A 16,208-nucleotide genomic window follows, 5' to 3' on the forward strand; every position below is an offset into this window, starting at 1 on the left:
ATTGAAAGTTAAAGCAATTGTGAGACGGTTGTGCAGCAGTCAAGACAAATAAAGCCTAAAGATGTTGGCGTAAAATCCTGGACTGGATTCACTGCTAAAAGTGCAGCGGAAACTCTGTTTAAAAGGGTCATTTGTAAACCTGGACTGCATTTTGGAATGCAAACCATTAAGGGAAAGCATTATGGTGAGAGATTTTAAAGTATGTTGCTGGGAATGGAGATTGGAAACCCTCACATGATAATCATCTGGGGGGACCCTGCGGAGCCATCTGCAAACATTCATTTGGGGTCCAGAGTGGAGAGTGTATTTGCCCTGAATCATCTTGTGTACTTAAAAAGGACTCTATGTTAATTAAACCATTGTAGCTTAAGATGCACTTTGTAATCCATGTTAACCTTCAAACCTGTGTGTATTTGTTCAGCTGAGGGGGGAGTTAAAGGGTTTTGTATAATAATCCAACTTTTCATGTTTAATAAATATTTCTTTTGAGTTGTTAAAACAAATTAGCGGTCCTGTGACTCAGTTCCTCCACATTTTGTAAACAAAAGTTAAAGTTACGGGGCTGGATTCTCCTTCGGCCAGATCCTCTGTTTTGCTGGCAACGCACTCATGCCCACGGATTTCTCGATGGCGTAGGAGTTCCCAAAATGGGAAACTCCATTAGTCTGCTGCCGGAATGGAGAATCCCTGCCTCACCAGCAAACGGGTGCAGGGGCAGAGAATCCGACCTACAGTCTTTTGAGTCAGGGTTCAATTCTGGTATCTTCCTCTTCAGTTATAACATCAACTGGGATCGTAATACTATTGCATGGTGTTTCTACTGTTTAACATGCTTGTAGTCCTGTGTTGTAGTTTCACCAGTTTGGCACCTCATCTTTAGGTATACCTGGCGCCTGTATTCATTGAACCAGGGTTGATCCCAGCTTGATAACAGTAGTAGAGTGTGGGACATGCTGGGTTACAAGATTACAGTTTGTGGTTGAATTCAATTCTCCACTTCTGATGGCCCACTGTGCCTCCTGGTTGTCCAGTTTTGAGTTGCTAGATCTGTTTGTAATCTGTCCCACAGTTGGAGTGCCACTCCTGAGTCTTCCAGTGCGCACACAACATTGCTGCAGCCGTGCCCGTCCCAGCATGTGGCACAGCGTGGGCTTCTCCAGCTGTAACCTGAGCCAAGGGTCGCTCCATTTTCCTTTTTCACTTCATACATCCAAGAACTACAACCAGCCCAGAAAGTGGAGGAAAAGCATGAAAAACAGCGAAGATGGAGTCAAATCATCACACAACTTCATAGTCACAGCCACCAGCTCAGATACTGATACAGCGCATAATTTGGAGGATAAGGTGGAGCTGGGGTCTGAGCATGGTGAAGGACAAGGCACGTGCGGTGCATCCATGGCAGTGGGAAAGTACAGCGCAGGTGCCAGCTTGGTAGAGAGTGAGTTCGCACACTACTTCTGCTGTAGAGGACTTAAATGAGGACTTTGGTGGACCAAGCTACAGAAGAAGGTTGATGGGTGCACACACTGAAATGCTGGGTGCACTGCAAAGCTCACCAGAAAGCCTGCCTTCCATTTCAAGGAGCATATCGGAGTCTTTCATTAACTTGGCACAGGGACATACACAGAACCTGGAACCATGCCTTCTGGCATGGAATAGATGGTTACCTCCAGCAACACACCTGTGGAACCAACAATGATGCTGTGTTTGTCGGCTGATCGCACCACTTCCATTACTGTATTAGTAGCAACCACCTTTGTCCCGTTTATGTAGTGCTGGTTTGGGGGTCCTTCAGACCATTCAATGCACGTTCAGTTGTGCAAGGTTAAAAGAAGACAAAAGTCTGAACGTGGGACTTCAATAGGGAAAATCTGGGGCATAAATGAACCTCTCATGAGATAAACTGCGGTCATTAATAAACCACTTTACAAGCATGGTGGCCAGGGCATTTCCAAGAAAATAGGTTCTGCAGTGTCCAATCTTTTTTCTTTCATGTCTGTTATGGGCCAGGGTTTAGAGAACCCCAAAGTGTATCATGGAGTTCACCTGACCCACAACTTTTAATAGATTGTAGTATGGGGAGCACATGGCCCACTCTACAGGTGTGGTACAGCAGAAATGGAAAGTATTTTTTAAAGCAAAACAATGTTTATTCTATGAACTAAAGTTAACTTTTTTAAAACATGCAGTGAACATCTTAGCAACCATTAATTCAAATACAACCCCCAAAGAATACAACACTAAGTAATTCTTAAACTGTCCTTTTAACATCCAGAGGACTTTAAATAAAACCTTTAAACAGAAGCACGTCAGGTTAAAGTCACTACTGCGAGCAGTTATTAGTTTTAAATCACCAAAGGATCGATTTACATTCTTTAGATTACAGAGAGAGACTCTAATACACCTTCTGGCTGTGACTGCAGCTATCCAGCTCTGAAAACGAAACTAAAACACACCCTGCAGCAAACAGCCTAAAACAAAAATAAAAAGCTGACAGACAGCCCAGCTCCACCCACTCTCTGACATCACTGCAGTAATAAACACCCATTTCTTAAAGGTATTCTCACTACAGATATTTATATATGCACCCATTTATAAACACCCATTTCTTAAAGGTACTCTCACATGACACCTCCGCCCAAGAACAAAAAATAAACCATCAACTTCAAGATGGTTTCATTCTTCACCTTTTCACCATCCTTCAAGAAATGCACACAGTAAAGATACTTTATCGTTTCAAAAAAAAAAACAACACACGCAAACAGGTATAATAATATAGTCCATTTTTTTTCGTTCTTCTTCCTCCAACTGAAATCCTTCTTGATTGACAGTCTCTTTGAACAAGAAGGTCCTTGCCCGATCCGTCCATTTCTCTACGTCTCGGCACTTTTCTTTAAAGTCAGATACTTTAGTTCAACCTGATCACAGAGTCCCTTGTAATTCTCCAACACAGGAGCATTGGTTATCACAGCTTTCAGGCAGTCAAATGCCTGTTAAAACTCTGCTGTCCACTGAAATTTTCAACCTTTCTTCAGCAAGTCCATCAATGGAGCAACCACGCTACAAAACCTTTGCACAAATGTTCAATCAAATCCACTCATGCCAAGAAATCGCATTATTTCCCTTCGTCTTGAGGGTATCGGAAACTCCTCAATAACTGTTGGTTTCACATCCCGTGTGACCATTCGACCCTGTCCGATTGTATGGCCAAGGAAAGTTACTTAGGCTTTTCCAAATTTACTTTTGGCTAGGTTTATCACCAAACCCGCCTCCTGAAGTCGATTGAATAGCTCCATCAGATGTTTTAAATGTTCTGTCCATGTCTGGCTGAAATTTACCAGATCGTCAATGTAAACCTCACAATTGGGTAATCCTGAAACGATTTTGTTAGTTAACCGTTGAAATGTGGCTGGGGCGTTTTTCATGCCAAATGGCATAACTTTGAATTGGTATACACCATCTGGAGACACAAAAGCTGAAATCTCCTTCGCCCTTTCGGATAAAGGTACCTGCCAGTAACCTTTAAGTAAATCCAGTTTGGAAATAAAAACTGATTGTCCCACTCTCTCAATGCAATCCTCCAAATGTGGGATAGGATAAGAGTCCGTTCTTGTAACTGCATTAACCTTTCTATAGTCTACACACAACCGTTGGGTACTGTCTGGTTTAGGTACCATCACTATGGGTGAGCTCCATTGGCTGCAACCCACTTCAATTATGCCATTTTAAAGCATATTCTCAATCTCTTTGTTAACCTGTGCCAATTTTAAAGGGTTAAGTCTGTCTGGATGTTGTTTGATTGAAACAGCATTTCCCACATCTGCATCATGTATAGTCATTTTAGTACTTCCCAATTTATCTCACAAACATGCCCACGTGATATCAATAACTCTTTCAGGTCAGTTTGCTTTCCCTCTGGAAGGTAACTCAACAATTTATCCCAATTTTTAAGAACATCCTCGTTTTCCAATTTAATTTGAGGTATGTCAAATTCACAGTCATCTGGATTTGGTTCGTCACTTTGAGTTAGAATCATTAAAACCTCCTCCTTTTTCTCTCCTTCCCTTTCAAAGTACCTTTTAAGCATATTCACATGACATACTCGGCGAGTCTTCCTTCCATCTGGTGTTTTTACCACATAATTCACCTCACTTAATTTCCTTTCAATCTGATAAGGTCCACAAAACCTAGCTTTTAAAGCCTCACCTACCACTGGTAACAACACTAAAACTTTATCTCCACTGGCAAAATTATGAACTTTGGATTTCTTGTCCGCTACCCGTTTCATCACATTTTGTGCAACTTTTAAATGTTGTCTAGCCAATTCACCTGCTCTATTTAATCGTTCCCTAAAATTTGACACATAATCCAATAATGTAATTTCCGATTTCTCACTCACCAATTTTTCCTTAATCAATTTAAGTGGTCCTCTTACCTCATTAACAAAAATTAGGACTTCCGGGTGCGGTGATGACCAGCTAAGCCGCACATTTCGGCAGCTCCCGTTGGAACGGACTTTTGGGCTCTTGATAAGAGCCCCAACGGCAATTTTAAACGGCCAAAATCACTGTGCGGTGAAATAGAAGGGAATCCCCCCGGACGTTGATGGACAAAGGAGAGGATAGCGGCAGGATTGCAGTGGATCCTTCGGAGCAGCGGCAAGGAAGGGAAGCTCGAAGCAAGATGGCGTCGGAGGGTGGCAGTTCGATATGGGGCCCGGAGCAACAAGAGTTCCTGCGGCGCTGTGTGGAAGAGCTGAAGAAGGAGGTGTTGGCCCCGATGCTACAGGCGATTGAAGGGCTAAAGGAGGCGCAGAGGGCCCAGGAGCTGGAGCTTCGGGTCGTGAAGGCAAAGGCTGCTGAAAATGAAGATGAAATTCAGGGCCTGGTGGTGAAGACACCTGAAAGGTGAAAGGCCTGGCGAGAGAAAGAGCTTCTGGGGCAAAGTGGTGGGGTGACTATGTGGGACGAGGAAGGGGGGGGAGTAATGATTTTTCAATTGTTAACTCTTTAATCCTGTAAATTTTCTCTCTTCCCCTCGTTTGGGGGGGGGGGGGGGGAGGGGGGGGGGGGGAGTATGAGGAACTGTGGGCGCCGGTGGGTAGGAAAGCGGGGCTGAGTGGGAAACGCGGGCCTCGTTCCCGCGCTATGGTAATTAAGGCGGGAACAGGGACGCAGGAAGGTGGGGGCCTCGCACAGTGAGAGGCCGAGGGCAAACGGGGAAGCCGAGGGCAGCCAGAGTTCGCTGACTTCTGGGAGCAACATGGGGGGTGTAATTACGCTAGAGGGGGATCTAGCGGAGGGGGGGGAGGGAGCTAATTGGGTTGCTGCTGCTAAGGGGAAGGGGGAGCTGTTATGGGACGGGGTGGTCGAGGCGGGAGGGCACCGTCGGTGGGATATACGGGTACGTGGGAACCGGGTGAGGAGCTGGGGTAAAAAAGGGGATGGCTAGTCGACAAGGGGGGGGGGGTAAAGAGCCCCCCCAACCCGGTTGATCACGTGGAACATGAGAGGGCTGAATGGGCCGATTAAAAGGGCGCGGGTACTCGCACACCTAAAGAAATTAAAGGCAGATGTGGTTATGTTGCAGGAGACGCACCTGAAATTGACAGATCAGGTCAGACTACGTAAAGGATGGGTGGGATAGGTGTTTCATTCGGGTTTGGATGCGAAGAATAGGGGGGTGGCTATTTTAGTGGGGAAACGGGTACTGTTTGAGGCAAAGACCATAGCGGCGGACAGTGGTGGTAGATACGTGATGGTGAGTGGCAGACTGCAAGGGGAGGCGGTGGTTCTGGTGAACGTATACGCCCCGAACTGGAATGATGCAAACTTCATGAGGCGTATGTTGGGCGTATCCCAGACCTGGAGGCGGGAAAGTTGGTAATGGGGGGAGATTTCAATACAGTGCTTGATCCAGGGCTGGACTAGTCGAGGTCCAGGACCGGGAGGAGGCCGGCAGCGGCCAAGGTGCTTAAGGACTTCATGGAGCAGGTGGGAGGAGTAGATCCTTGGAGATTTATCAGACCTAGGAGTAAGGAGTTCTCATTCTTCTCCCATGTTCACAAGGTATATTCACGGATAGACTTTTTTGTCCTGGGAAGGGCACTGATTCCAAAGGTGACAGGGACGTAGTACACGGCCATAGCCATCTCGGACCATGCTCCACACTGGGTAGATCTGGAGGTAGGAGAGGAAAAGGAACAGCACCTACTCTGGAGAATGGATATGGGCCTGTTGGCGGATGAGGGGATATGTCTAAGGGTGAGGGGGTGTATCAAAAGGTACTTGGAGCTTAATGACAATGGAGAGGTTCAGGTGGGAGTGGTCTGGGAGGCGTTGAAGGCGGTGGTCAGAGGGGAACTGATATCCATAAGGGCACATAAAGGGAAGCAAGAGAGTAAAGAAAGGGAGCGATTGCTGAGAGAACATCTGAGGGTGGACAGGCAATATGCAGAGGCACCGGAGGAGGGACTGTACAGGGAAAGACAAAGGTTACATGTGGAATTTGACCTGCTGACCACGAGTAAGGCAGAGGCACAGTGGAGGAGGGCACAGGGAGTGCAGTATGAGTATGGAGAGAAGGCGAGTCGGTTACTGGCCCAACAATTGAGGAAGAGGGGAGCGGCGAGGGAGATAGGTGGGGTGAGGGATGAGGAGGGAGAGATGGAACGGGGAGCGGAGAGAGTGAATGGGGTGTTTAAGATATTCTATGAGAGATTGTATAAGGCTCAGCCCCCGGAAGGGAAGGAGGGAATGATACATTTCCTGGGTCAGCTGGAATTTCCGAAGGTGGAGGAACAGGAGAGGGCGGGACTGGGAGCACAGATGGATGTGGAGGAGGTGGCAAAGGGGATTGGGAGCATGCAGGCGGGGAAGGCCCCGGGACTGGATGGGTTCCCGGTGGAATTTTATAGGAAATATATAGACCTACTGGCTCCGCTCTTGACGAGAACCTTTAATGAGGCCAAGGAAAGGGGGAAGTTGCCCCCGACTATGTCGGAGGCGACAATATCGTTACTTTTGAAGAAGGATAAAGACCCGCTGCAGTGTGGGTCCTACAGGCCCATTTCCCTTTTGAATGTAGATGCTAAGCTCCTGGCCAAGGTAATGGCGACGAGGATAGAGGATTGTGTCCCGGGGGTGGTCCATGAGGATCAAACTGGTTTCGTTAAGGGGAGACAGCTGAACACGAACATACGGAGGCTGCTAGGGGTGATGATGATGCCACCACCAGAGGGGGAGGCGGAGATAGTGGTGGCGATGGTTGCCGAGAAAGCATTTGACAGGGTGGAGTGGGACTACCTGTGGGAAGTGTTGAGGAGATTTGGTTTTGGTGAAGGGTTCATTGGATGGGTACAGCTGCTATATAGGGCCCCGGTGGCAAGTGTGGTCACGAACAGGCAGAGGTCTGACTACTTCCGCCTTTATAGAGGGACGAGGCAGGGGTGTCCCCTGTCTCCGTTACTGTTTGCATTGGTAATAGAGCCCCTGGCCATAGCACTGAGGGGCTCCAGGAAGTGGAGGGGAGTACTCAGGGGAGGAGAAGAACACCGGGTATCATTGTATGCAGATGATTTACTGTTGTATGTTGCGGACCCGGTGGAGGGGATGCCTGAAATAATGCAGACGCTCGGGGAGTTTGGGGAATTCTCGGGGTACAAATTGAACATGGGGAAGAGTGAGTTGTTTGTGGTACATCCGGGGGAGCAGAGCAGGGGAATAGAGGATTTACCGCTGAGGAGGGTAATAAGGGATTTCCGGTACTTGGGGATCCAGATAGCCAGGAGTTGGGGAACATTACATAGGCTTAATTTAACACGATTGGTGGAACAGATGGAGGAGGATTTTAAGAGATGGGACATGGTGCCCCTGTCACTGGTGGGGAGGGTGCAGGCGGTCAAAATGGTAGTCCTCCCGAGATTCCTTTCTGTGTTTCAGTGCCTCCCGGTGATGGTCACAAAGGCTTTTTTCAAGAAGATCGAGAAAAGCGTCATGAGTTTTGTGTGGGCTGGGAAGACCCCGAGAGTGAGGAGGGGGTTCTTGCAGCGTAGCAGGGAGAGGGGGGGACTGGCACTACCGAGCTTAAGTGAGTACTATTGGGCCGCCAATATTTCAATGGTGTGTAAGTGGATGGGAGAAGGGGAGGGAGCGGCGTGGAAGAGATTGGAGATGGCGTCCTGCAAAGGAACCAGCCTACAAGCAATGGTGACGGCACCGCTGCCGTTCTCCTCGAAGAAATACACCACAAGTCCAGTGGTGGTGGCAACACTGAAAATTTGGGGGCAATGGAGACGGCATAGGGGAATGACGGGAGCCTCGGTGCGGTCCCCGATAAGAAATAATCATAGGTTTGTCCCGGGGAGAATAGATGGGGGATTTAGAGCATGGCAGAGAGCTGGGATTGTGCAACTGAGGGATCTGTTCCTCGACGGGACGTTTGCGAGTCTGGGAGCGCTGACGGAAAAATATGGGTTGCCCCAAGGGAATGAATTTCGATACATGCAACTGAGGGCTTTTGCGAGGCAACAGGTGAGGGAATTCCCGCAGCTCCCGACGCAGGAGATTCAGGATAGAGTGATCTCAGGGACATGGGTGGGGGATGGTAGGGTGTCAGATATATACAGGGAAATGAGAGATGAGGGGGAGAACATGGTGGATGAGCTGAAGGGAAAATGGGAGGAAGAGCTGGGGGAAGAGAATGAAGAGGGGCTGTGGGCAGATGCCCTACGTAGGGTAAACTCTTTGTCCTCGTGCGCCAGGCTTAGCCTGATACAATTTAAGGTTTTGCACAGGGGAAATATGACCGGAGCAAGGCTCAGTAAATTTTTCGGGGTAGAGGATAGGTGTGGGAGGTGCTCGAGAAGCCCAGCAAACCACACCCACATGTTTTGGTTATGCCTGGCACTGCAGGGGTTCTGGGTGGGGGTGGCGAAGGTGCTTTCAAAGGTGGTGGGGGTCCGGGTCGAGCCAGGCTGGGGGCTGGCTATATTCGGGGTTGCAGAAGAGCCGGGAGTGCAGGAGGCGAGAGAGGCTGATGTTTTGGCCTTTGCGTCCCTAGTAGCCCGGCGAAGGATACTGCTTATGTGGAAGGAAGCCAAGCCTCCGGGCGTGGAGACCTGGATAAACGACATGGCAGGGTTTATAAAACTGGAACGGATAAAGTTTGCACTAAGGGGTTCGGCTCAGGGGTTCACCAGGCGGTGGCAACCGTTCATTAACTACCTCGCAGAACGATAAAGGAAATGGGAAGGTAACAGCAGCAACCCAGGGGGGAGGGGGTGGGGGGTGGGGGGAGGGCCCAGGTGGGTCCTCAGGGGTGTTTTTATAAAGATATTGGTACTTGGTTATGTATATTGAATTGCTGATTTTATTATTTGGGAGAGTTATTATTTTTGTTATGGCAATTGCATTTAGTTTATATATTATTTATTTATTTGTTAAAATACGGTCACGGTTATTTATATTGTTTTGCTGTTGTAAAAAGGGGAAAAAACCTTTGTACTGTTTAGTTTGGCCGAAAAAGTTGAATAAAATATATTATAAAATTTTTAAAAAAAATTTGTTCAAAAGGACTGAATTTGGGTGACTCATTTGGTGCATCCCTAATTGCAAACAGTACAAAGGGAATTCTTTTATCCCAATCCTCTGGATAATCTTGATAATAAGCCCTCAACATTGTCTTTAATGTCTGATGCCCCCTTTCTAACGCTCCCTGCGATTCTGGATGGTACGCAGTTGATTTAAATTGTTTTATTCATAAGCTATCCATAACTTCTTTAAATAACCTTGAGATAAAATTTGATCCTTGATCCAATTGTATTTCTGTGGGTAGTCCATATCTAGTAAAGAATTTAAGTAACTCCTCCACAATCTTTTTAGCTGCAATATTACGTACTGGAATGGCCTCTGGAAACCTAGTAGACACATCCATTATCGTCAAAAGATATTGATTCCCACTTTTTGTTTTCGGAAGCAGTCCTACGCAATCAGTTAGGACCCATGTAAAAGGTTCCTCAAATGCTGGAATGGGTATTAAGGGCGCTGGTTTTATCACTGCTTGAGGTTTCCCTATCACTTGACATGTGTGACATGATTGACAACATTTAACTACATCTTTATGTAGACCAGGCCAATAAAAATGTTTTTGGATTTTAGCTTGAGTTTTTCTTATTCCCAAATGACCTCCCATTGGTACCTCTGTGCAACTCGCAACACCTCCTTTCTATACCCTACCGGCAATACTACTTGATGAACTTCTGCCCACTTTTCATCCACCTGCATATGTAAAGGTCTCCATTTTCTCATCAAGCCATTACTTTTATGGTAATAACACGCTGGTATACACGCAGATTCCTCTTCCGTGTATGCTTTCTGATACAACCGTTTTATTTCTACATCTTTTTGTTGTAACTCAGCCAATTTTCCTGAACTAAAAATATCCGCCTCATCCTCCACCTGTACTTGGTGTTTTTCAACCATCTGATCAAATATCGTTTCTGATAATTGCACTTCAACTTCATCTTCACTCTTTGATTTCTCCTCTTGTCTTAACCTGTGACTTTGCGACCTTGTTACTACACAATCCGGAAAAATCGCAGGATATTCGTCCTTCAACACTTCAGTTGTCTGGTTTTCCACTGGCTTATCCACCATAGTAGGCATCACTCCCACCTGCGATCCAGCTATATCAATACCCAAGATAAATTGTATTCCTGGGCAAGATAGTTTTTCTATTACTCCTACTACCACTTCACCACTCTTCACTAGACTTTCCAACCTTACCTTATATAATGGAACACTACTCCTCTCACCCTGAATTCCACATATTACCACCTGTTCTGCCAATATTCTTCCCAGACTACATAACTCCTCATCTCTTACCATTAAAGATTGACTAGCTCCCATATCTCTTAACATTGTGATTTCTTTACCTATTCCTCCTGATACAAAAGAGTAAACTTTACCCACACAAGTAAATTCTTTAAAGAGATCTGGCACCTTCTTATCAATCACCTCTTGATCTTTTGCACCTCCTTCACTTCACTTGGGCTTTCCTTTACCACTTTAACAAACCCCACTGTCTTACCCTGTTTTACCAAATCAGCCTTCCCAGTGCTTTTCTTCAACCACCAACACTGTGACTTTACATGGCCGAGTTTATTACAGTGAAAACATTTGAAATTTTTCATTTCTTTTCCACCCTCCTGGATTTCTTTTTTAAATCTGAGGTACACTCTCCTTATTATCTCCCATCAGATCATCTTTACCTTTACCACTTGAGTATTTCTCATGTCCCCAGTTTCTACCCCTCACCGGCTGAAACTGATGTCAGAAACCAAGCTTTGATTTATGAACTAATTCATAATCATCTGCCATTTCTGCTGCTAATCTCGCAATTTTAGCCCTCTGCTCTTCCACATGAGTTCTCACTACATCAGGAACTGAATTTTTAAACTCCTCCAAAAGTATAATTTCTCTGAGAGCTTCATATGTTTGATCTATTTTCAAAGCCCTTATCCGCCGAGAAATTACTCTGTTTGAGCCTTTCAAACTCCATGTAAGTTTGACCAAATTATTTCCCTAAATTTCTAAACCTTTGTCTGTAGGCTTCAGCACTAGTTCATATGCACCTAAGATGGATTTTTTCACTTCCTCATAAATCCCAGATACCTCCTCCGGTAGTGATGCAAACACTTCACTAGCCCTACCTACCGGCTATGTTTGAATCAGTAATACCCACATGTCCTGTGGCCATTTCATTTGTTTAGCCACCTTCTCAAATGAAATGAAAAAGGCTTCTACCTCCTTCTCGTCAAACCTTGGCAATGCTTGGACATATTTAAATAGATTCCCACCAAGCATTCGACTATGACGCTCTTTCTCACTATCTCATCACTATCATCCAACTGTACGTTTCCCTTTACGCCTGCCAATTTTAACTGACTGTCATGTTTCATGGCCAGTTTCCGAAGTTCAAACTCTCTCTCTTTATCTTTTTCCCTGATCTGTATCTCCCTTTCTCTTTCTTTTTGTTCTGCTAGGGCTGTTCTTTCTATTTTCGTTTCTTCACTCTCTTTTTCCTCTCTCTCTTTCTTTTTCAGTTTCCTCTCTCTCTCGCGTATTCAAGCTGCTTTAATTGTTTCTCATGTTCCGTTTGTTTAATTTGTAACTGAATTTTTGCCATTTCCAATGAGTCAAACTGTATCTCAGGCAACTTTAAATGCTTAGCCACCACCCATAATTACCTCATCTTTTAGCATTTTGTCAGGTAATGTTAACTGCAATGTTTTTGCCTAATCTAACAGTCTGCTTTTAGTCTCTGTCCGTAAGGTACTGCGTACGATTGTCTCCACCCCCAAAAACTTCAGAGCCTCTGAAAGAGCCATTGTCTTTAAGTAGGAGATCCTACTTAAACTGAAATACCACACCTGAAAAGCAACCACAATATGCTCACCCCTCACTGTCTTTAAGCTCACTTAGCCAATCCAATAGATAGACTTTTATCCCCCTCGAGCCCCCAATTTGTTATGGGCCAGGGTTTAGAGATCCCCAAAGTGTATCATGGAGTTCACCTGACCCACAACTTTGAATAGATTGTGGTATGGGGAGCACACGGCCCACTCTACAGGTGTGGTGCAGCAGAAATGGAAAAGTATTTTTTAAAGCAAACCATTGTTTATTCTATGAACTCATGTTAACCTTTTTAAAATATACTGTGAACATCTTAGCAACCATTAATTCAAATACAACCCCCAAAGAATACAACACTAAGTAATTCCTAAGCAGTCCTTTTAACATCCAGAAGGCTTAAAAAAAACCTTTAAACAGAAGCACATCAGGTTAAAGTCACTACTGCGAGCAGTTATTAGTTTTATATCACCAAAGGATCGATTTACATTCTTTAGATTACAGAGAGAGACTCTAATACACCTTCTGGCTGTGACTGCAGCTATCCAGCTCTGAAAACGAAACTAAAACACACCCTGCAGCAAACAGCCTAAAATGAAAGTAAAAAGCTGACAGACAGCCCAGCTCCATCCACTCTCTGACATCACTGCAGTAATAAACACCCATTTCTTAAAGGTATTCTCACTACAGATATTTATATATGCACCCATTTATAAACACCCATTTCTTGAAGGTACTCTCACATGACATGTCTCCGTGAGGAATCTTCAATTGATTGGTTAGGATTCATACCATTGCTATCCTAGTGTTCACACCCTCTAGAGGAGATCTGTTTTGGATTTCTAATTGTTGCGAGTTGCAGTGGATAAGTCCACAGAATGTCTGTCGGCCAATGTAAGTATAATGAAGAGCAAGCGCAAAATCTAGTCCAATGTTTCTGTCAAATTTACTAATAAACAAATTGATTCCTTTTGCCCATTCAATCTGCTCGACTTATAACTCATTGGTTGATGGATAACACAACTACAGAAATCAGCTTGTTCGTGGTGTTTTATGTGACAAAACCAGCATTTGGTGAGCAAAGGCACTTGGTGAGTGAGTTGTGTCTGAAATCATGAGGTCAGCTTGGTGCCACAATCATTAGACCTTCCGAAATGTAAGCGGTCGATACCTCAGTCCAGATATTACACTGACTAATCGTGTCATGGCTTATTATTTTTCTTTCATAGACCATTTAATATTTTCTACCTCTGCCATTTATGTCGCTGCTGACCACTTATCCCAGGGAAGTGAACTGCTTATTGGGTAAATGATCCATGGTTGCCGCCCAGACTCGAATGGAGGTGGTCAGCATTCACATATCGGCCTTGCAGTGAGTGTTGGTCAGCCACTTAACACAGGGCGAATCACGCACCTAGCCAAGCAGTTCCAGTACAGCTAATATGTTGGCATCTACCCAACAATGTGTTATAATGGGCAGCAATGTAGCACTGTTGCTTCACAGCGCCAGGGTCTCAGGTTCGACTCTGGCTTGGGTCACTGTCTGTGCGGAGTCTGCACGTGCTCCCTGTGTCTGCGTGGGTTTCCACCGGGTGCTCCGGTTTCCTCCCACAAGTCCAGAAAGAAGTGCTGTTAAGTAATTTGGTCATTCTGAATTCTCCCTCTGTGTACCCGAACAGGCGCTGGAATGTGGTGACTAGGGGCTTTTCACAGTAACTTCATTGCAGTGTTAATGTAAGCCGACTTGTGACACTAATAAAGATTATTATTATTATAAATGACGCTGCTTTTGAAACCTGGACATTCAAGTGACTGATATTTGAAAAATGATGTAAAGGTGCTCAGATCCAATCAAAGGCTGATTCCTCCCTGAATGCACTGCTGATAGATTCACTGGGCTGGATTCTCCGTTTGGGAGACTAAGTCCCCACGACGGTACGAAAACGGTGGTCTTTTACGCCAGGACGGTGTAAAACGGCCACCGATTCCCCGTTTTGCTGCGAGCTAGCAGGGAGCCGGCATAGAGCTCGCAGCTCTAGCTGCCGTTACGGCCCCTAGCACTTCCGGTTCAGAGACCGCGCATGCACAGGGCAGCGCCCTGCACTGGCTGCGCTGTGCTGCATGGTGCATTCAACCCGCTGACCTGGACCGCCAAGATAGTGACCCCCATCGGCCACTCGCGCGGCCCGGACCGCCTGCCCACAGTGCTCCCAACCCCGAATGAAGCCCCCCTACCCGTTGATCGGCCCTCCCCCAACTTTGGCGGCCCCGGACTGAGTCCGCAGCCATCACGCCGAGTTCACGAACGGTGTGAGCATATGTAACCCACACCGTCAGGAACTCGGCTGGTCGGAGATGGAGCATTGTGGGGCGGGCCTGAGGCGGTGGATAATTGCCGCACGTACTCCTAGAGTACGCTGCTTTTCAGGGGGTGGAGAATTCAAAAACCGCCGCCGGTCCCGATTTTGGCACCAAAACAGATTCTCCGTCCTGTCGCCGGATGCGATTTCGGTGTCGGGGAGCGGAGAATCCAGTGCACTGTCTATCAGCAGCAAATCACAGGCAAACCGACCTGTAATTGAAATAGTAGCAAAGAGTGAAGTAGGCAGTGAAGGTAGGTTTCTGGGCCCAGAGCACTGGTAGGAGGCCTAGGCGAGGCAGCTGGAGAAGTGGATGCAGGGGCCAGGCAAGGCAGCTGGAGCTGCAGGGCTCAGGCATGGCACTGGAGCAGTGGTGTGGGGCCAAGGGGAGATCGCCAGAGTGGAGCCCATGAAAGGCAGCTGGAACAGTGGAGCCCTCTGGTGTCTGAGCAAGTGAATGACTGGAGACTTTGTGAGAGAGAGAGAGTCTAAGTGGATGGTGGATAGGGGAGGAGAGTGAGGGATGGGGGAGAGGGAGTGTGAGGGAATGAGGAGAGAGAGTGTGAGGGAATGAGGAGAGAGTGTGAGGGGGTGGGGAGAGGGGGTGTGAGGGGACGGGGTGAGAGAGTGTGAGGGACTGGGGGGAAAGACAATGTGAGGGAATGGGGGAGAGAGTATGAGAGGTGGGGGAGAGAGAGTATGAGGGATGGGGGAGAGAGAATGTGAGGTACTGGGGTGAAGGACAGTTTGAGGGGATGGGGAAGAGAGTATGAGGGGTGGGGGGGAGAGAGTATGATGGTGGGAAGAGAGAGTGTGAGAGGTGAGGCGAGAGAGAGTGGGAGGGGTGGGGGAAAGAGAGACTGTGAGGGGCCGGGGAGAGTTTGTAAGGTGCTGAGAGAGAATGTATGAGAGGGGTGGGGGAGAGAGAGTGTGAAGGGATGGGGGAGAGAGAGTGTGGGCGGGAGAGAGGGCGTGGATGAGAGTGAGAGCGTGGATGAGGAGAGAGGGTATGGGGTGTCCTATTCTGTGGTCTTGCCGTTGCAATGATGCACACAGAACATCTGGTGACGTAACTAGGATGATAATTTATTGATGAACACGTGGAAAGATAACAAACCGAATACTAAATAGACAAAATTACTATGTGAGTTCCGTGAACTCTCCTGGAACTACCCTATGTGTGACTGTCTTGTAGTACGCCTTACTACCAACTGGCGAGTGTCTCATGTCATGCGACCGATGTCTGACGCCATCTGCTGGTTGGAGGTTGCATTACTAACTATGTAGAAAACTATTCACAGGCATATCACCGCATGGGGGAGAGAGTTTGGGGGCAGAAAGAATGTTGGATAGAGAGAATGTGCGGGGAGAAAGAGTATGGCTGGGGGAGAGAGAGAGTGTGGGGGAGAGAGAGAATGTGGTGGGGAGAGAGAGTGTC

This window comes from Scyliorhinus torazame, chromosome 1 (genome assembly GCF_047496885.1).
Source record: "Scyliorhinus torazame isolate Kashiwa2021f chromosome 1, sScyTor2.1, whole genome shotgun sequence".
In the NCBI taxonomy this organism is placed as follows: Eukaryota; Metazoa; Chordata; class Chondrichthyes; order Carcharhiniformes; family Scyliorhinidae; genus Scyliorhinus; species Scyliorhinus torazame.